This window comes from Lathyrus oleraceus, chromosome 4, assembly GCF_024323335.1.
Source record: "Lathyrus oleraceus cultivar Zhongwan6 chromosome 4, CAAS_Psat_ZW6_1.0, whole genome shotgun sequence".
Taxonomy (NCBI): Eukaryota; Viridiplantae; Streptophyta; class Magnoliopsida; order Fabales; family Fabaceae; genus Lathyrus; species Lathyrus oleraceus.
The window spans coordinates 176,244,381-176,267,527 of record NC_066582.1 but is presented as its reverse complement, the minus strand read 5'-3'; positions in this window follow the sequence as shown (position 1 = coordinate 176,267,527).

The window sequence follows — 23,147 nt, the reverse complement described above, 5'->3', positions numbered from 1 at the left end:
TTCACAATCAGTAGTTAGTAGTCATACAAAGTACCACCTCTAGATACCATTACTCCCCTTTTTTTCCACAATTCGGCAAAGGTATTCCTGAACAAGATCATTCAGTCAGTCCAGAGGTCATTGTGTTAGGACATATACGCAAGATAAGAGTAAGCTAAAACAAAAAACAACCAATAACATAAAATGTTAAAAATGATGCTAGAGCATCATGATAATTATTGGTACACAGTTTAGAAAGGCTTATCATACCATTATAAATCCAGGGCAAGGAAACAAAAGATGCCCAAATACAAGGGCTAAAACAAAAAAAAACTAAGAAAGTCTGGAATCAAGAGTTTTCAAACCCATTCCTCAATCCATCCTCTACATTTCATGTAGCTTACCTAGTCTTCATCAGCCTCTAAGTTATATTCGTGAGTTTGAATTGGTCTCTTCTTCATAAACTTCATCTTGGTCACAAATGTATTCCTAGACACAAATGTTCCACCATATGATCCAACACGAGTCTCCGCACCATTTATAGAAGAGTTAGAATCCGTCCCATTGTTCTTTTTCTTCTCACCCTCATGAAATATGTCAATAGCCTTCATGATAGAGATCTCTTGTTAGAGGATCACTTCTTTGGATTCTCCTGCATTTTGAAAGAGATAAATAGTCGTGGAAGAGAAAAGAAGACAATTTTCTGAGAGCCAGATAAAAAAAATTGGTGGTTCTTGCTAGTAACAAAGGTCCATATAAAATGAGGTTTTGAAACAAGGTAAATCAATTTTGTTTCACGTGCTGCACATACCAAAAGAGAGAGAGACTTTTTGCACGCCTCCCAACTTTGACTGATATTGATTCTCATAAATCCAGACACCTAGTGCATCCCTTAACTTTTCAAAGTGGATTGTATCTAATGCCTTAGTGAAAATCTCAACCAACTATTTTTTAGTTTCCACATGTTTAAGAGCTATCACTTTATATTCAACAAGCCCCCTAATAAAGTGATGTTGAATGTCAATATACTTGGTTCTACCATGTTGAACAAGATTCTTCAAAATGTTGATAGCACTTAAGTTATCATAAAACAATGTCATGACATCTTGTCTGACATTGTAATCCTTCAACATTTGTTTCATCTAGAGAAATTGAGAACAAATCCTCCCTGTAGCAATATACTCAGCTTCACCAGTAGATAAAGAAACATAATTTTTCTTCTTGATAAACAAGGAAATTAGATTGTTACCAAGAAAGAAGCATCCACCAAATGTGATATTTTTTTTTCATCAACACTTCCAACCCAACCAACATCACAATATCCTACTAGGATAGGATCAATATCATAAGAGTAAAGAATACCATAATCACATATTCCATTGACATACTTCAAATTTTCTCTTTATTTGAGCAAGGTGACTGGCCTTGGGGTTTGCTTGATATCTAGCACACATACCAACAAAGAAAGTGATGTTAGGAATGCTTGTTGTAAGGTAGATCAAACTTCCAATCATGCTTTTGTATATGCTTTGATCTACATCAACTCCATTTTCATACTTGGTCATTTTCACATGAATTGCAGCAGGAGTTTTTTTATGACTAGCATTGTCAAGGCCAAACTTCTTCACTATACTATTAGCATACTTGCTTTGAGAAACAAAGATCTTGTCTTCCATTTGTTTAATTTGAAGACCAAAAAAGAAAGTGAGTTCACCTACAAGACTCATATTAAACTTTAACTTCATTTATTGGGCAAAATGTTCCACCGTCGAGTCTGACATCCCTCCAAACACAATGTCATAAACATAAATTTGTGCTACCATGAGTTTTCCTTCAACTATCTTCACAAACATAGTTTTATCTATCCCGCACTCTCTTGTAACCATTGCTGATCAGAAACTCAGTTAATCTTTCATACCAAGCTTGCTTTAACCTATAAAGAGATTTCTTCAGCCTAAACACATGGTCTGGAAAATTGGAATCAAAGAACCCCTTTGGTTTCTCTACATATACTTCTTCGTTGAGATAACCATTCAAAAAATCACTTTTGACATCCATTTGATATGATATGAATTTCTTCATGCATGAAATTCCAAGCACTAATCTAATGGACTCAAGTCTAGCAATTGGAGAAAATGTCTTATCAAAGTCCACTCCTTCTATTTGAGTGCACCCTTGAGCTACTAACTTTGCCTTGTTTCTTGTCACATTACCATTTTCATCAAATCTAGGCACTAATAGCATTCACATCTTCAGGTCTAGGTACTATCTCCCACACTGCATTTCTTATGAATTGACACAATTCCTCTTGCATGACATTTATCCAAAACTCACCAGTTAGAGCTTCTTTGACATTCTTAGGTTCAATCTTGGAGATGAAACAAGAGTTAACAATCATATTTCTGGATCTAGTGATAACTCCTTCATTCATAGTAGCTATGACATTACCAATAGGATAATACTTTGAACTCTGATGGAAGGTCCTTTATTGATAGTGGTTTCTTTAGAATTTTCACTTTCAATCTCAATGTTAGACACCTTGTCTGGAACATCTGATTGAACATCGTCTGGTTCAAGGATAATATCATCTTCATCCTTAATAACTTCTTTCTCTTCAGGGTTATTATCAACAATAACTAATATATTCCATCATAGTCTTGGTATGAGAGTTGAAGACCCTGTAAGACTTCTTTCGCATTCTTTGGCTCTCAATACTATTCTTGGGGTCTATAAGACTTCTTGGTTGAATTCAACATACCAATTAAAGAAGAATCCACATGTCTCTAGATCTTATCAGTGGATGCATATTCTAACCAAAAAATGAGTGGAGCCAAAATTATTCTAGAACAAACATATGAGGTTTTATTAGAACAATTGTTATGTTTCGATTTCCAAGCTAGTAATAATCAAGCCGAATACAAGGCCTTGATAGCAGGGATGGATTTAGCTTTAGAAGTGGGGTCCACCAACCTCCGGGAAAGGAATGACTCATAATTAGTCCCTAGCCAGGCCAAAGGAGACTACTAAACAAAAGAACCATTGTTATCCAAATACTTATAAAAGATTCTCAAAATGGAAATTCTTTTGAGACTTTCGAGATAATACACGTTTCCGAGGAGGATAATCTTCGTGCTGAACTTCTAGAAAAACTCTACAATACAAAGAAGTTCAATCGTTTTTGCTTGCAGTATATTCTCAATGGGTTTTTCATGCATTTGTTTCTGATATAAAATAAAAAAAGTTAGAGAAATAAAATAAAATTTGAGTTAAAAGATAAGAGATTATGTAAGAACACCAATCTTGCATCAATTTTTTTTGCACTTGCAATTCGTCTTAGAGATCTTTTCCAAGCTTCTTCAAGTTTCACTGTTTTCATGTTAAATGCTTTTATTATCAATGTTTGAGTTTCACAATGTATCGTCTAAGATATGTAGTGGTGGTGTTTGCATTCTGATTGGATGTTGATGGTTTCTTGTGGATTGATTTGTTGATAATATCTTGAGCTTTGTTATTTTATGAATGTACGACAAATATTTGTTTTAGAAAAAATTGAGTTACTTTCCCCCTCGGTTCTTATGTAAAACTGAGGTAAGAGGTTATTTCTTTTTTAAATAAAAATTAAATACAATAAGGGTTTTTCCCATAAATTTCTAAATCCACTGAGGTAATAGATTACCTCTATTGCAAAAAAAAAAATGGTGCATGTAGTGAAAGTAACATGTATTGTTTCCTTTTTCATATTCTTATCATTCACAAATTTCTTTTTGTGTTGCAATATTCAAACAAAGCATTATATTGAAAATAAAATTTCCAAGATATTGTTTTGTAAAACAACAACATTGCTTGCAATATATTACTGGTATGATTAAGAATAAATTTCTCAACCCTGTATGGTGAGAAAAACAATAAATTATAGAATATTTTCTTTGACCGACAACATTGAAAAGTTATTCAAAAATATAACAATGACTTTGTAAGAGGTGGAAACAACAACAACAACAAAAATAACAAAATTATGTGAGATAGATTGTAACGAACAAAAAAATGTTTTGTTAAAGATTGATGTTAGAAGAAGAACAACACAAAACCTTGAAAGATTTCTTAACTAAATAAGAAAGTTTGAAGATTTTTTTGTCTTGTAATCTATCCCAAAAAATGATGTTTATGAGTTCGGAACGCCGGTAGATGAGTTAGATTTAGAGTACAACTTAATAAATAAATGCTTTTATAGTTAAATATTAGTATCTAATCCCTCGGTTATTAATGAACCGAATGAATAAATCACTTATTTTTTAAATAAAAAATAAAGTAAAAATAAAGACATCAGTTTTAAAGATATAAAAATATAAATTGTAATTGCTGGGATTTGAAGCATGTTCCATGAATTAGTTTTTCCCTCAATTATCTACTCAAATAGATGAAATAAAAGATATATATATATATATATATATATATATATATATATATATATATATATATATATATATATATATATATATATATATATATATATATATATATATAATACGGATAAGAATTATACTGTTGGGTGAGGTGAAAATATTGTCATAAAATTTTATAGTAATGATATAGAACTCAATCATTCAACTTCAGTTGTTTATGGAATGCGAGGAGATATAGTTTCTCTATGTATTTTTTTACCTTCTTCAGTTGAAAACTTATGATGGAGTATTATTAGAATTTTCATTTAGTAACAACTATATTTTTAAATGAAAATTGCTATGTTAATTAAGAATAGTTAATGAAATTTATTATATAATTAGGGAAGTTACATTTTATTAATTATGTGTGTCTGTGTTTAGAATAAAATGGGGAAAATGAAAGAAATTTTATCACTAGAAAATTATTTAGTGATTATTGGAAAAGACCTAATTTTGAACATTTGAGAAGAGAAAGATTTAAGACTATCTAATTCTTGAAAGGAACCAAATTTGTCCCAATCAGTCTGTTTGGAGGATATTTCCCTGTATTAAAATTCTTTTTGTTCCAATTTCTATAAAAAAAATTAAGAAAAAAAATGAATTTGTCATCAAAAGTGGAAGGAAAATTTGTACTTATAGATGAAGTGTTAGAAGAAGCTAGAGATTGGACAAGAGAACTTAAACAGTTACGAGTATTAATACCAATATTTACAAGAATGGATGTTTTGTGGGATGGATGATAAGGTTAAGAAATATTTTGATGCAGAAGGTATATATGTAAAGAAGAATATCAAATACAAAATATTGCACAATGGCTGAATGGTAGAGTCATCATATGTGACCAATTATGGACTTATGTCAATCTAAATCCCACATCACCAATAATCGGAGGACCGACCACATCAAATTTTTTTAATCGATGATGAGTTTTTCCTAATTCATGTAAGACTAAATGCTTTTGCTCCATGTTATAGAAATCGAGAAAATACATTTTCTCTATGTATATTTATCACTTTCACCTTAAGGACAAGGTGAAATATAAGAAATAGTATTGTTAGACTTCTCATTTAAGTAATTCTAACGGGTTTTAGGTAAGAAAACTTTTTTCTAATTTTAAAAATTTCTTAATATTTGATTCATAAAAATAAAATTTCTCAATATTTTCTGCCTATAGAATAACTTCATTTATACATAAATTCATTCTCATGACAAACATTGTGCGGGATAAGACAAACATATTTTTGTTGAAAAAATATTTACAAATTTTTTATTAAAAAAAAGCTTCAAACAAAAAAGTGATTTAAATAATTATATTTAAAATTTTAAAAATTACTTAAATTTGAAGGATTTTTAAATAGTGATAAATTTTTTTTTGAAAAAAATTATAATTTTAACTATATTTTAATCTTTAATAATGTATATTTATGTTATACGATATTTAAGTTAATTTTTTAATTTATAAAAAATAAATTTTAATTTTTTTAATACTTTATAAAATATTTTTATAAAAGGTATTTTAAAAAATGCAAAAAACAATTTTTAGAAACTAAAACAAATAGACCCTGAAGGACTGAGGGGGTCTGAACTTCATCGAAATAACATTTTAGTTGTTCACACAAGACATACCCTTAAAAGCAAAATACAAAAATAACCACAATTAAAAAAACTAAATGGATTCACTCAATTTTATAATTCCATCTTTTTTTATTAGCCGGCTTAAGATAGTAATATACTGTGGTAATGTACCATGACATAACATGCATGTAACTCTTGTATGTGTATGTGTATTAATCAAGTGTACATGAGAAGCTATATATAGAAGCATGGCAATGTAAGAAACTAACTTCGATTAATCAATATCTAATAAAGTTCACAAATTCTTTTCTATTATAGTATTATTCCCCTTGTCGATCCCTTATGTTCTATAACAATTCTAACTGAACTCAGTTACACTCTAAGAGTGTAACTGCCACTTCTTCAAGCAGCCATGACTGAACTCATATAACCATCTCAAGCTATGTCGTCGATAATAATGGCACAATAATCTCAGAGCCTTGCATTCAATGCATTAGATTCATCGACTCCGCATCACTTCGAACCAAAACTTTTAATCAAACTGCAAGAAAAATATTATTTGTTATGGAATCAACAATCGGGGGATAGCATACAATCTCAGAGAATTCACAAAGTAGTGGTCAATCCTCATATTTCTAAGAAGTTCAAAACGGTGCAAGATCAAGCTGAAGGCATGGTCTCCGATGAATATGAAGCATGGATCATGCAAGATCAAACGATCTTCATCTGACTTTTCTCCACCATTTCATAATCAATGTTACCGCGTGTTCCATGCTGCAAACATGCATTTAAAGTTTGAGACAAGATCCATTAAGAAAGGTAATAGTTCTATCATTGAATATCTTCTTCGTGTTAAAGCAATTGAGAATTCGTTATTATCCGCTGGTGATGTTGTTTCGAACAAGATCATATACATTCGATTCTTGATGGATTACCTGAAGATTATAATCCATTTGTTATGAAAATGTATGAGACAACTAAAACATTTTCTCTCTATGATTTTGAGGCTTTTCTCTATGTTCAAGAGCAATAACTTGACAAATTTTGACAAGAATTGTTTGTGGAAACTGTTTCAGCAAATATGGCTTACGCAAATTATCAAACATGTGGTGTGCCTGATCAAACTTCAAACTCCCGTGGCAGAGGACACATGTTTTGTGGCAGGGGGTGTGGTAGAGGATACATGTCACCTGGTACAAGACCTACTTGTCAATTGTATGGAAAATATAGGCATGTTGTGATGGATTGTTGGCATAGGTTTGATGATAGCTTTACACCTACCTCTACTTAGTCGAAAACTCCAAAACTTTTAGATAACTCCACTGATATGCATGTTGCTGCTACAACGAATCCTCAAGCCTTGGTTTTGATGAATAATGCTCATGAATACTCATTGCCAAATGACATTGAAAGCCAAGATTGGTTTGCTGACTTAGGTGTTTCACACCATCTTACCTCTAATTCTTATTTCTCACACTCTAAGAAGTCATATAATGGTCTGAGTCACATCCATGTGGCCAATGGTCAACTTTAACCATTAAGCGTGTATAATCTTCTAGTGTTTATGCACATGCTTGTCCTTCCATTTATATGCCTCTCACTGATATCTTTCATGTACCTTACATTACACGAAATTTATTATCAATTTCCAAGTTCTCCAAAGGCAACAAAGTTGTATTTGAGTTTTGTGCTAACAAGTGTTTTATCAAATCTCAAGTTTTTAAAGTCACTCTACTTGAACACTTTCTTGATTCATGTTGATTATACTGCTTTCCATATTTGGTTATAGACCCTTCAAGGAGTCATTAACAACATCCGTAAAGCTCATCTTCTTTGTGTTCTACCGTTAATTTAATTTCTTGCTCAATATTTTTGATGTAAATAAACCTAACTCTAGTCTTTTATGGGATTATATATTAGGTCATGCAAACTTTTAGGAAATTTAAATAGCTCTCAAACATTGTAATATTTTTATCTTAAATAAGCCAAGTTCCTTGTGATGCAAGTCATGTTGTCTAGGAAAGTCTCATAAACTTCATGCCCCTTTATCTTCAACTATTTATCAAGATCCCTTTAATGTTGTTCATACGGATCTTTGGGGGCCTTCCTCTTTTCCTTCTAACTCTGGTTATCTATATTATATTGCTTTTGTAGACACATACACTAAATTTACTTGGATCTATTTTCTAAAGCACAAGTCTGAGGCAATGGATGCTTTTAAGCTATATTTAAGCTTTGTCAAAATTCAGTTTCATACCATAATCATAGTACAATCAGATAATAGGGGAAAGTTTAGGCATTTTACCAAGTACCTAACTGAGTTAGGCATCTCACACAGACTCACATGTCCCTACACATCTCATCAAAATGGCACGGTGGAAAGAAAACACATGCACATATGGAAATGAGCCTCACATTATTGTCACGTGTCTATATGCCTCTACAGCTCAGGGATCATAACTTTTCCACATCTTCTCATGAGATCTATAAACTTTTATCAATTGGTCTCTCCAAGTATCAATCACCTTATCATGCGTTTTACCACAAGCTTCCCAATTATGCCTTACTCAAAGTGTTTGGATATTCCTGCTTCCCTCACACCAGACCTTACAACAAACACAAACTGGATTTCAGAAGTCAAGAGTGTGTATTTATAGGAATTTCATCTCAACATAAAGGGTACAAGTGTTTAAGCAAGACTGAGGGAATTTTCATCTCTAAAGATGTCATATTTCATGAGAATTCATTTCCTCATCCCATGTTATTTCCATCTGAGACTGATACATCAAAAGCATAAGTCAGGCCCTCTGAGTCCCTTTTATTTTCTCAATTAGAGACCTCTCACTTATATCATACATATCACAATGGTACTGTTGGCAATAATTCTCACAGTGGTGCATTAGATCCTATGCTCTCTCCATTATTCCTACACCTATGATTGTATATCAAGTGTATTACCCCAAACAATATTTTATCTGTTAGGTAGATTGTTAGAAGTCTCTTACTTAGTGTTTGAGAATTTAAAGTATCTTTCTAGTGTGTTTGAGCATATAAGTCTCTTGCTTGTGAGCTTGAGCGGTGGAAGTCTCTTGTTTGTGTATTTGAGCATATAAGTCTCTTACTATGTGTTTGAGCATTGGAAGTCTCTTGCTTGTGTGCTTGATCAAATTATAATCTTGTGTGATTATAGTGAAAACCTCTTGTAAGTACAAGGGGACTGGATTACTCTCGGTTTATGAGAGGAACCATGATAACTTTATGTGTGTCTCTTATTTCTTGCTTTACTTATTCGTTGCTTACCTCTTATCTCTGACTCAGATTCTATACTTTGTGCTTAGCATCTGACAAGAGTTTTAAAAAGAAAGAAAAAGTATAACACAATTCAACCCCATTTCTTGTGTTTTTCTCACCTTCATTGTCCTCACGATTGCATCTTGAGAGTATATAATAAACTTAAGAGCTTTTAGTAGGTTGAAATTTTGAACCCCCTTATACAAGGAAAGTGACGTTTGTGGCTAACTTCAGACCAAACAACAAACACGGGAGAGAAGCATCAAGTCTTCCTTCCAAACGATGAATCAAAGTAGTTAATGTCTTTTCCACAAGAAACATGGAGTGGTTAGTCTTCCAGCTTCAAAAGAAATTGTTCTGTACCGGCCAAAGGTTTAAGGACCCACTCCTCTGCACCAACCGGAGACCCAATAACATGAGGTCCATTCATTCCACCTGCTCCATCAAGCCTAGTGTCAACCACGTTGACAAATATATAATTCAAACTCACAGATTGTTCAAAGACAATGACTAATTGAGTAATTGTAGACTACACGCGATGTATCATGTATAATTGATTCAATTAATATCGGACTCTAACAACACTAGTTTTTCAAAATATAATCACCACTAAAGCTCAATTATGTACCGATTATAACAAAATCTAACCTTGTGTAATAAATCTCTACCAATTGAATAAACAATAAAATACAATAAGAATTTAAAACCTAAGCGTGCAATTATCCTAAAAATCATAAATGCAAGTGTGTGTGTGTGTGTGTGTGTGTGAGAGAGAGAGAGAGAGAGAGAGAGAGAGAGAGAGTACACTAGGATGTATAGTGGTTCAATGTTTGTTCTCGCTTTGCCTACTCCACTATTTAATGGTTTCCCATTAGAACTTGTTTTGTTCCTTTTTATTTTGAAAAATATTACAAGAGTTCATACAATCAATAATACACAATAATATTGAGAAAAATAAATCTCCTATATGGATCTTAACATTTATACAACTTAATGCTAAACTCTTTTGCGTAATCTTTCCTCGACTCACGGTTCTTGAATCTTCTACCTTCACCAATCTGCTCACATTCTTCATGTGTGGTAATCACCCCATGATTCCACTAATTTCTTAGCAATGAACTGTCTGTAGATTTGAGAAGAACTTCACCTTGTCCGTAGTCTTCCATACTGTCACTACTAAGGTCACCTGAAGAGAAGAACCTCCTTGTTTTTACTGGAATTTGTCAGCACCAATGACAACAACCTTAATCTTACAAGCTCCTTGAAAAACCTTACCAAACCTTAAAGAATGATTAGTTTCAAGAAAACATCTCCCTCACTCAATTAAAAATCCCTCTTTCTCAAGACCTAAAATCAAAACTAGAGGTTGAAGATGAAATAATTTATGTTGCAAGAGATTTTAAGTTTTCGAAAAGAGAGGGTAATGATTTCAGAAAATCACAATGTAGATTATGTAATTAACTTTGAAAATAAGATGAAAAAATAAATTTATATGTGCTTGAGGTTAAGAGCAAAAATGGATGGAAAAAGTTTGTTATATTCGAGTCAAGAACATTTCATGATTTGAGTCAAATGAGCAAGTGGAGTGGAATAAGAAAACATAAATATTTTGACCCAACTCTCATTTGATTCGAATCACTTTATAACCCTGATTGGAATCATGTGTAAAACTTGATTTGAGTCAATATAAACAGAGCAACAAAGAGAAATGTGAAAATCCGTCTAATTCGAGTCATGTATAAAGTCTGATTCGAATCAAATGAAGCAGAGGTGACCCAGATTTGTCTAATTCGAATCAAGCGCATGTTGTAATTTGAGTCATAAAGTTATTTGATTCGAGTCCAATTAAAAATATGATTCGAGTCAGAGTGTTTGAAAAACTTTGTTTTGCCTATGTTCAATTTGATTTGAATCAAGATATGTACATGATTCAAATCATGCACATAAAATTTCAAATTTTCATGATTTTCAAAATACTTTAAGATTTTCTTTTCAACATAACTTGAATCGATAACAGATAAGGTTCTTGTTCCATACACTCAACCAATTGACTAAAATTATTATGATTAAACTCAAATATAAAAATTGAATTATGCTTGCTAAAAACAAATCGATTCAAAACTTCATTCAGAAATGTGCAATCATGAAAGAGACTTAATAAAAAATAATAAATGAAAGCGACAAGACAAACAACAAAACTATAACGGGGTTCTCCCTCTAAATGTATTAGGGATATGCGACTTCACTTTGGTGGTTGAAGATCTGGGTATTCAGTTCTGACCCATAGATTTAATCCATTTATAAGATACATCACAAGATTGTAGGCTGATATACCTTGCTTTCTTGTAATATTCAGGGATGTAGTCATCAACCTTAAAATTCCTACTCTTCATTGCTGATAATACATGCACACGTGGAAGGCTTGTGAGTTCCCATTTTCTGCATGAGCATACATGGTCACTCAAATTTAATGAAAACTTTTCTAAAGGATTTTCAATGTGCTCGAGTTCAAAAATATGTTTAGCTGACATCCTATAACATGTACTCATGAAACAGTAAATATGGAATTCTAAAGATGTACTCATGAATCCATTTAAATGAATCAGTATACCTGATAAGCCATAAGTTGGTGTATATGTGCTCGTTCTCTCTAGTTTCCTTCTAATATTAAGTAAAACATCACCATTAGCTAAGGTCAGAAACCTCATCCTATTGTTTGCCAACATTTCCATAATATAGGTTATAATCTTTTCCAACATAGTTACCAATTACTTAGTCTTTAATTAAAGAATAACACTATTAAAAGCTTCTTACATGGCGTTTAGATTATCAATTATATCTTTCATAAAATTATCATTCTCATCAGAGTTATCATCAAATACTATTTCCAAAGCACTATTATAATTGAAGATCTCATCCTCGCTGTCATCGAAACTTACATCATCATTCATTTCATCCTGCACCCCACCACCCCATGCACATCATCATTTTTCCCTTACCAACATTAACATCACCAACATGCATATCACCAGCTTTCCCCTCATCAACATTCACATTACCATGTTACCTCTCATCCACATTCATCTTACCATAATCCAATTAGAATCCCCCCTAATTACTTTGTTCATAATGTTTAACAATCAAATATTCTTCCTCAAGATTTACAATGTCTTTATGATTTACATCTTCTACATCATCAATAGGCCCCTCATAATAATCAGGCTGAGACAATGGGTGTTGGATATAAATTTCAACACCTAAATGCACCCTACAAAAATCAACAATATCTAATGCACATTTGTCATCAACCAAAATATCCATCCCAGCTGAGGGGTCCTTTTAATATATTGTAATATTTCAATATATCATAACTCCTTGAGTATTACCAACTCAAAAAAACTCCACTTGTAAACATCTATTTTTAAATCCTCAAATCTTCCTCCTTCGTAGAGAGTTAAATCATTATTAATGAACTCACCACCATGATGAATTACCAGATGCATATATTCTTCCATTTTTATCTATTTTCTTGAAAATACGAAATTATAATGGGATTAATAGCAATATAGCATGTTAACTCCTAAAACATCAAACGATAAATCCTAACATACAAAAATCTAAATATTTAACACCTGAATGCATAAAATCATAACATTTGAAAATAGTAAAACTCTAAAACCTAAAGCCGCTAATTTTACATGCTAAAATCTTAAAATTAATTACTAACCTTTGTCAACAATGGTATCTTTAATGGCGTGTTTGCTTCTCCTTCTTTAATTTGCCTAGAATTTCAACTTCAAATTTTCCTTCGATTTCACCTTAAGTACTTCACCTTCGATTTCGATTTTGTTTGCTTTCCTCTTCTCTTCTCTACTAGGGTTTTCGTTTTCTAAGTGCAATGTGATTTTTCCTTTGCATTTCAGTTTTAGTATAATATTTAATCTACAACAGAGCCAGGTGTAAACCAAGTGACCCCTTTTGTTAACTTTGACTAACTAATCTAAATGAAGGGATTAATGTGGTGCTATTTAAAGAGATAAAAGATCATACCGTCTTTTTAAAAGTTAAAAGACTAAAATGAACCCTAGAATAAAGATAAAAGATAAAAAAAAGGACATTTAACCTAAACTTTATTATATTAACATTGAATTTTACACGATCAATCTAACTTATATTTCCCCCTCCAATTTATCATTTATTTTTCTGTTTTTCATTTTACTTATTCTTACATTAGTATAATAGTTCATCAAAACCTAACATTGGAGTTAAAAAAAATCTACAACGGAATGACATAATTTCTACGCCGCAATTTTCTGAAGCAAAATAAAACATTCCAATTGAAAATTATTAGTAAAATTCTTAATTAACTTAAAAGTTCTACAAGACTACAACAAATTTAGAAGTTGAGAGCTAGAGAGATATTAAAATGCTCCAGTAAACTACATCCAATCATCACCTTCCTTATAAAATTTGAACAGAGAACTTATAAGTCAGTTACTGTTAGTGTCATATATCATATGTATTTGGCTGAAAGTATATTTTATATATATACCTTATTTTGTTTCATCTAAAAAGAATAACATCTAGCTTATGTTGTTTTAAGCAATAAGCTAGCTGCGATGCATACTAATACTATTTGTAAAATGTGATGCGCACTAATCGTTTTTAATATATGTCACATGGCAGTGTTAAAACTTTTCCCTGCATTATAACTCCGCCATAAAGTGTTTTGTTCCCCTTCTTGTAACGTTGTGGCATTTTCATTGATGTTAGAAGTTATAACTGATACTAATATATGCCACTTGAATGTGCTAATAGCGATTGAGGTCAGATGCACAACATGTTTCGGTTGTTTTTTCGATGATGATTTTGTTTCTGTCACTGCATGCATGATTTGAAAGGATGCTAATCCCATGACTAGATGACAAAATACACTAGTGCCTACAGAAACTCGAATTTTACCAAAAGGTGTGTTACTTTTTATGTCAAAATATCTAACCCTTGCTATATTCTAAATAAATTTTGGAAATTACTAAAGGATTAAACCAAGCAGAAGAATACATATTAGAACCAAATATTGTTGGTTGTTTGGATCTTTGTAAAAAAAAATGCTTGAATGTTAAAACCTAATGTGATATTGAGTCTCCATGCATATATTGTTAAATGAAAAGTTGTAATTCATGTGTCTGTAATCGGTTATTTTGGGGTTGTAATCGGTTACACCCCCTTTAAAAAAGAATCAGAATGTTAACGTAATTGATTACGCCTTATTTATAATCGGTTACCGTAGAAACATAATCGTTCAGTAATACGTTACACCCTGTATGTAACTAGTTACAACTTAGGATTTTATGATTTTTTTTATTGTTTACGGTATCTATCTCAATGTAATTGTATATACACTCTTTGGATATCTGATCATCATATTTTTACCCTCAATAATCTCTCTCTCTCTCTCTCTCTCTCTCCACATTAGAAATCACCACTTTTGTGAGTTCTTTGTTCTAGCATTTGACATCAAGAGTATGGTTCGATCTATCAAATATTTAGTGTGCATAAATGCTTTCTATCTCCAATGAACGTATCCATGCAAATCTCTCCATTCTCGATGCGAAGAATTACGATAAGTGGTGCAAGCAAGTGAAAGTGTTGTTTGGTTACCAAGATGTTACTGAAGGGATCAAGAACAATGTCACTCCACTTGTAGAAGGTGCAAGTGTTGCGCAAAAGACCTCGCATAAGGAAGAGAAGACAAAAGATTACAAGGTGTTGTACCTCGTTCATCAATGTGTTGATACCGACAATTTTGAAAAAGTTGGTGATTGTACATCCTCAAAAGAAGTTTGGGAAATATGGGAGAAAAGATTACAAGGTGTTGTACCTCGTTCATCAATGTGTTGATACCGACAATTTTGAAAAAGTTGGTGATTGTACATCCTCATCCAACAACACATCAATAACAACCAATACAAATGCAACACTTATGCAATGTACTCAACACCGAGTCGACATGCATGTGGTACCAAATATGAACACTTAGGTTGATCTCACTCCATGATCCCCACCATAGGATCGATTCCCTCTTGGAACCGGAGCACACCAAAATCGCTACCATCACCATAGATAACACTTCACTAATCCCCCATAATAGGAATTAGATACTTGCACTCGATCCATCACAATGGGATTGAGGCTCACCAAAACTCGTTACCATCAACATAGGTAACGCTTCACTAATCCCTCATAATAAGAATTAACTACTCGCACCCGATCCATTACCATAGAATCGAGGCTCGCCAAAATTGGACCGAAGCTCGTACACCAAGATGCATGACTCTCAAATAACATGCATCAACATAACAAGGTTCCCCTAAAGGATCCCCATACACATCTCATCATTTATGCGTCACATCATTCATCATGCAACAACCAATTCATGTTACCGCATGAATAATATCAACAAACATAAGAAACTTGTCAATATCTTAACATTATCGACATAACAACATAATTATCAGACCATGATATTACAACAATGCAACGATTCATCAACCAAACATATAAATCAATACGTTTTTTAACATACTAAGCATGCTAATATTATTAAAACATCTCAACAATAACTACCATGTTATAGGTATGAGCATTAGCTTTCTAATGCTTCAAACTACATCAAAATCAGACTTACGGAATAAAAGTTATGACCAAAATCGTCGGAATATGTTAATAATTCATTAACCAAACGTATGAACAAAACTCACCAACACAGTAGGCATATGAATAATACTTAAACAATTCATTTATCACCATCACATTATATCTCTGAGAGTCGGTTTTCTAATACTTCAAACCCCAACCCAAAATGATTCATGAGTTAAAAGTTATGATCAAAACCGTGCACAAAGGCATTACTAAAAAGTTGTTGTTTTCTAAAATTTCCAACACAATTTTTATTTTCTTCAACCCCAAAAACGTCCGTGACATAATCACTAAAATTATTTTATTCCTAAAACAAAGCTATATCCCTCTATTTCAGATATCCAACGCTTCAAACGACACTCGATTTGGAGTTACGGATCAAAAGTTATGGCCAAAACGATTTCGATCGAAAAGCACAAAAAAGGCTCCCGCGCTGAGCGCGGCCGTGATGGACAAAATGTAGAATTTTCTGCATTTTTCATCGTTTGAGGCCTTCCGGACCTCCGATTTCGATTCCGTAAAAAGCTAAACGCTCAGAAAATTACAACCCATGTAATACTCTAATTATCTAAAATTAATTTACAGTTTTAACATAATTAAATTATTTAATCACAGTTGTAAGACCCTAATTTTATCCCTAAGATCCCTTATGGCATCATAACATTGCATTTGCATTGCCTCAAGGATCACAAGCATCTGGGTTCCCCTTTGCCTTTGGGTGGGACCTCTTGTGAGTGATTTAAGATCACCAAGCATGCTTGAATTGTATATCGTTGCTTTTCTCATTTTGTTTACTAACCAAAAGCACAAAAATATGTCACTAACATCTTTTGTTTGTAGCTGAAGCAATCACAAGGTCCAAAGCTTCAAGGATATCATTGGTACAAAGATATGGCCAAGAGGAGATGAAAGCAAGCATGGTAATGGTTCTCAAAGCTCTCATCCATCAAATATGCCTTCCTAGCATCTCAATCCATCATTTTGATCAAAGCAAGTCAAAGGGTTTGAGGTTTGTTCCCCAAAGAAACCCCAATTCCTCTGTGCACCACAATGCCTTGCTCTTGAAGCAACCTCAGCCCATGATCAAATACAATCAAGGGAAGTTCTTTAATTCATCATTTCATGCATATTTGAACTTATTTGAGTATCCTCAATCATCAATTCATCAAGACATGAGTCATAGACTTGAGAAGTTGATCAATCAATTCATCTGACTATTTTGAAATGTACTGAGACCTGACTTTTTATGTGTTGGTCAAATGGAGATGATCCCAAAATAAAAAAATTTCTTAAGGAAAATATGAACAACTTTCATGTTCATCAAAAATTTATTTGAAGCTTGGAAGGTCATCTCGCATTCCAAGACATTATAGGTCATTTTGACTGAAACCCTAATTTTGGGTCAACTTCCCAAGGACATAACTCATTCATTTTGTATGATTTTGAGGTGGTATCAAATGCATTGGAAAACTTAATATGTATAATTCAAATGTTATGTTGAACAAAATTTCAAAATCTCAAAGGAAATACATGTGATAATGAAAAACATTATAGGTCACTTTGGACCAAATGCATTGAAAGGCAAAAAAGTCTAACTTCAAGAGCCCATAACTCTTTCATCAAAAATCCAAATGATGCAAAATATAAGTCCATTTTGATTTTCTTGAAGAGATCTACAACTTTGATGTTGGAGGTGTTTTCATTTGGGACTTGCATCATCAAAACAGAAGGGCTTGAACATTGGCCAGATTTAGAAACTTTGCCTTTTCATGTTTTGCACCTTGCACTTTAAACTCAAAATTCACCAATTTCCACACTTCAAATGAATTTTTGCCCAACATAACAATTGTTCCTTACATCAAAACCTTTCCAACCATTACTCACATGCTCATGTTTGGATTTGGCAAATGGTATTTTCGAAGAGGAAAAGCTTTTGGTTCAATTATGCATAACACCTTAAAATTCCATGCACAAGCAATTGTCATTCAGATTACACGTCCATTTCACTTTGGTATGATTTCAGATTGCATTTGGCATTGAATTTGAGCCTTGTGCATGATCATGCAAGCCCATGCAAGGAATGTCCAATTTCATGCACACGGATTGAATCACCCTCTCCTTGCCATTCCCTCTATAAATAGAAGCTCTATTCCATTCAAATCTCATCCTTGAATCAACCTGAAATGCTGCAAAACTGAAAACCTAACCTCTCACCAAAGAAGCTATTTCACTTTTCTTCAAATTTTTCAGATCTAAAATTCAACTACATCTGGTTGAATCTTTGGATCTAAAGCTTCTAAACCTTCATCCTTTAGTTCATTGATCTTCTGCTTTGATAAAGAAAGCAAGGAATCAAACTCAAATCTCCAGAAACCAAGGTTGTTCTTCAACTGATTTTTTCTTCGAAACTCATCATCTATTGATCTATTTGCTTGGATTTTGTGTTGGCTGAAGTCCTCTCAATGGAGGCATCATTACTGTGCATTTAATTTTTGAAATCCATCAAGTTCTCTTGAACATCACAGAATTTCCATCTCTGATTTCTCTCAATATAGAGATCTAGAGTGAAATTGAGTGATACAGGGATGATGTACATCATCCCAGCTTTCCAATGATGTATGGATCGTGTATTTTGGTTCAGTTTTGGTTGCCTGTAATTTTGGCCGGAAAACACAAGCTCATCGGAGAAGAAGGTGACTCCGGTGGCCGTCTCATTGCCAGTTTGAATCTGGATCCTTGGATTGAGTTTTCGAGATCTAATCCTGGCCTTCGCTTGTTATGACTTTCATTTATTCATTGTGTTACGCGTGGACTTGAACTTATGGTGGAAGCGCGCTTCTGAAGCGTATGATCTGCCAGCTCAATTAATGAGCTCAGATCTAACGCTCCTGGTTTTTTTGAATTTCCAATATTCTGATTTAATTTCTTTTATTTCCATTATTTTAAAAAAATCAATATCTTCTTCATTTTTAATCCAAAAAATATGGGACCAATTGCATTCTTTTCCAAATAATTTCTAGTTTCTAATTTTGATTTTTAATATTTTTGTATTTTTGTCATTTGATATTTTTTGTGAATTTTCTCTTTTCTGGTTATTTTTAACTCATTTTAAATAGTTTTTGATATTCAAAAAATACAAAAATATTTTCGTAACCTATTTGAATGATGATGGATCTATGAAAAATATTCTCATCAATTTTTTAATTGATTTGAGATTTATTTGAGATTTTAGTTCAATTAGGTTATTTTTATTTATTTTTAATTGATTAAAAATAGTTTCTGACTTTTAAAAATGCTGAAATTTTTTGTCAAACCTTGTTTGACCTTGTTGAACTTGGGATAAATCACTTGGACCTTTCAAGGTTGATTTGAAGTGATTTTGAAGTTTGACCTTTCTTTTATTTTTAATTCAAGTTTATTTTAATATTGAAAATACCAAAAATATTTTGTTTATTGTTTGATCTCCAATCTTCATCTCATTTCTGATTTCTCATTGTTTGACTTTGACTTTCAATGTCATTTGGTCAATACACATGGATTGGTACATTTCTTTCACCTTATGCATTTTGATCTTTCCATTTCCTTATCCATTCTTCTTTTTCTTCTTCTCCTTCTTTTTCTTTTTGATCAATGAGTTGAAGGTTGATAAGTTGGCATTGATTAAGGAGACTTAATCTTCCTTGATTCAAATCTAATTCATCTTGATCAATTGATCAAATGAATGGCTTTGCATTAAGGATAGGTTGTTTCCTAAATCATGCAAAAGACTTGAACCAATACAAGATCAATTCTCTTTTTCTTTTTGGCATGGAAAGTTGTTGGAACTTGGTTCACTAATCAAGACTTCTAACTTGTGTTGTTGCCTACATTATTATTGACCGACCTCAGATAGTTGTGACTTCTACGTAAGTCCAATTACGATTGCTTAACATAGCGCTAAATTTGCCTTATGGCACACTAACTACTAACACTAACCATTAACCATTAACATTTACTTTTTGCTCTTTACTTTTATGCAATTTACTATTCTTACACATATTATCCATTTGCTTTTCTCTTTGCTCACTTGAGCACATGTTTATGTTAATGCCATTTGCCTTTTGCTCACTTGAGCACATAATTGTGTATATACTATTATGCTTGTGTTTTGTTTTGATTGTTGTGAACCAAATGCAAAGAATTGGACAAAATGGACTTAGACTTTAGGACTTTCCCTATGCAAATTTGGAGTCAAAGAGAAACTAGGCATTGAGCCTTTAGAATGCTTAAGCTTGAAGATGAACATTGAAAGGACCATATTCTAAACTCCCTCTTGTCCATTCTTTGATTGTATTATAGAACCTTTTGATGTGTGTTTTCTTTGTGCTAGGAGTTCCAACTTGAGCTTAATTGAGGAACCATTACCATGAGCTTCCAAGAGAGAGAGTTACAAGATGCCTTGAAGAGCCTTCCAAGAGTTCATTTGATTTATGATTGCTTGAGTTTATGCTTTGTGTGATTGTTTATTCCAAAGGATGGGAGCTACTTGGATCATCAATATGATCTCAAGAGAGGAACTCCATTGTGGTTTTGTTTCTTTATCCCTCACCTTCTTGCTTTACTTAGGACTTAGCCATTCTTCTTCTTCCCTCCATTCTAACCCAAGCCAACATTTTTGTGCAAACATTTAACCATTGTTTTCAAACATTAGAAACCTAAGCCTTATGCTTCTGATTTTCAAACCTTCTTTTCATAACACTTATTTTGAATTGAACTTCTAAGTCAACTTTGACCATTTTGTATATGTTAATACCTTAGGATTGGCATTAATTTTGTAAAACAAATAATGTAATCATCTCTGTTGTTTTAATATGTTGGGTTGAAGAAGTTCAACATCTGGACCAACATGTCATGTACGATGTCACGACATCATGCCTGTGACATCGCACATGTGTAGAAAACTGAATTAATTAATTCAGTATATATTCTGGGATTAGTGAGGATAATTGGTGAATATCTCAACTCCCATGTGGAGGTCTTAAAGACTCAATCAGAAGATATATAGGCTCAAAATAAGGAGATATATATGGAGAGATTTTAGGATTGAAGACCTTGTTTGTAGCAGAAATTTTCTGCTGTATTTGTAACAGCAAAGAACAAGTTTGCTGCGATTTCTGAAGGCCCAAATCCAGTTGGGTGATTAGGTTATAAATAGCATATTGTAACCTAGTATTTGTAAGCCTCTTAGAATGAAAATTTAGGGGTGTGTGTGAGGTAAACCTCCCAACCTGTGGGAAGGTTACCATGTGTTTCTCAGTGGTAAAAGCTGAGAGTATTTGTAACTCAAAGCCTGTAGGCAAGAGTGATTTTGTTCTTGAATGAAGCTGTGAAGCAAGTTCAAGGTGTGTTAACATTACATTGTATTTGTAGTGATAGGAATGGAAACTGGAGGTTTCTATCTAGGAGTTCCTAGGTAAAGATTGCATTGGGTAGGGATTAAGTGAAGGGTTGTAAATGGGGGAGTTTAACTCTGAATTAATACTGCTGATAATGGATCTTCTTCCTGGCTTGGTATGCCCCCAGACGTAGGTCGTGTTAGACTGAACTGGGTTAACAATTTCCTGTGTTTGTTTTCCTTCTGTATGTTATAATCCTTCTGCCATAACACATCTGGTATTCCAGTCTGCTTGTCAAGTTGATAACAGACCTGGTACATAGCCTTCTTGTTGAATGTCAATCAGAATGTCTTGACATTCATCATTGACAACGTATACTGAATAATAGGCAAGTTGGCTTTTATGCTTCAGTTTAGTATATATGTAAGTCTGGTTTTCAAGTGGAAAACCGACCTGGCCAAAGGATCATTGTGAAACTGTCAAACTGGATGTCTAGATAGTTGTTCATGTATGCTGATACTGAATTAGAGACTGGTTGGTCTTTTACAGTACAACAAATTTAGCATAGTCTGGTTTGTTTAGGAACATAACAGAATCAGCATGCTGTATATGTTCTGACTGTCAAACTGAATGTTGTGACATTCATTCCAGATAGCATGTGCTAAAGTGTAGGATGATTAGTTTTTCTGTTACAGCATTTTTCTCAGGCTATTCTTTAGGAATCCAACAGCTGAGCTAAAATCCAGGAAACCAACTACTACCCTACAATTAATGAACCTAACAAATGGCCTAGTTGTTAGCAATCTAATCAGTGGTAATTAGATTAATGTATTCAACCTTATTTCAGGAAATACAAGTAAAAGGCAAACATACTGGAATAATGTAACAGATGATGTCCAAACCAAGATTAAGACATCGTGCTGATAACTGTGTAGGAAAACAACAGAAGTGAGTGCTATGATGGATCTGTGCTGAGATGCACATGACTAGAGGTTCCTTCCCTCTAGGGTGACATAGAAGGAGATGTCGTGATATCTGTGAAAGAGTGCATCAGTACAGGGTTTTTAATGTGTTAACTGTCTTGCTGTATTAGTTACAATGTTGGATCAGATGTCATGACTTGGAGTAGAACATCTGAATTCTGACTACGCCAGAATTTCAAATGGTATTAGAGCAGGCATCCTGTTCTGTTTCTGGATGAGATCCATGGGTGATACTTTCTGGTATCTTGCAAGGAGTTGTGTTAGTACTGATGTTGGAACCTGTGGAAGGTTCTGTGATGTCTCTGAATGGTCCCTTGAAGTAGGTGGATGGACTATTCATGACAGGAAATGTGTGGACCTGTCTCTGAAGGTTGGCAATTGGCCCTTGCGTGGGACAGCTGTTCCAGTATTGAATCATATTCAAACTTGGTATGGTCTTGGAGGCTGATTTGGTGAAGTGTGTGTTCATAGGTTGAGTTGTATTATGATTTCCGCTGCATAATACCTGGCAAAACTCAAACTCTGATGTAGTTTCCCCTCATGTGGATGAAAGGCTGCTGTATTCAAGATTTCATCATAACCTACTGAAGATGTCAAAGATACTTGAGTCTCCTCAAGTCCACTCATCATGACGTTCTCACTTCAGGATGGTAAGAATCACCTGATCACTGATTCTTTTACACTCTTGGGTAGTGTATATGAAGACCTTGAAGACTTTCAAGGAGGGATTGTTCCAAGGAGGTGGAACTAATGTTCTATGCGATGTTAGAACATGTTGTTCAACAAGTATGCAGCTACTGGTT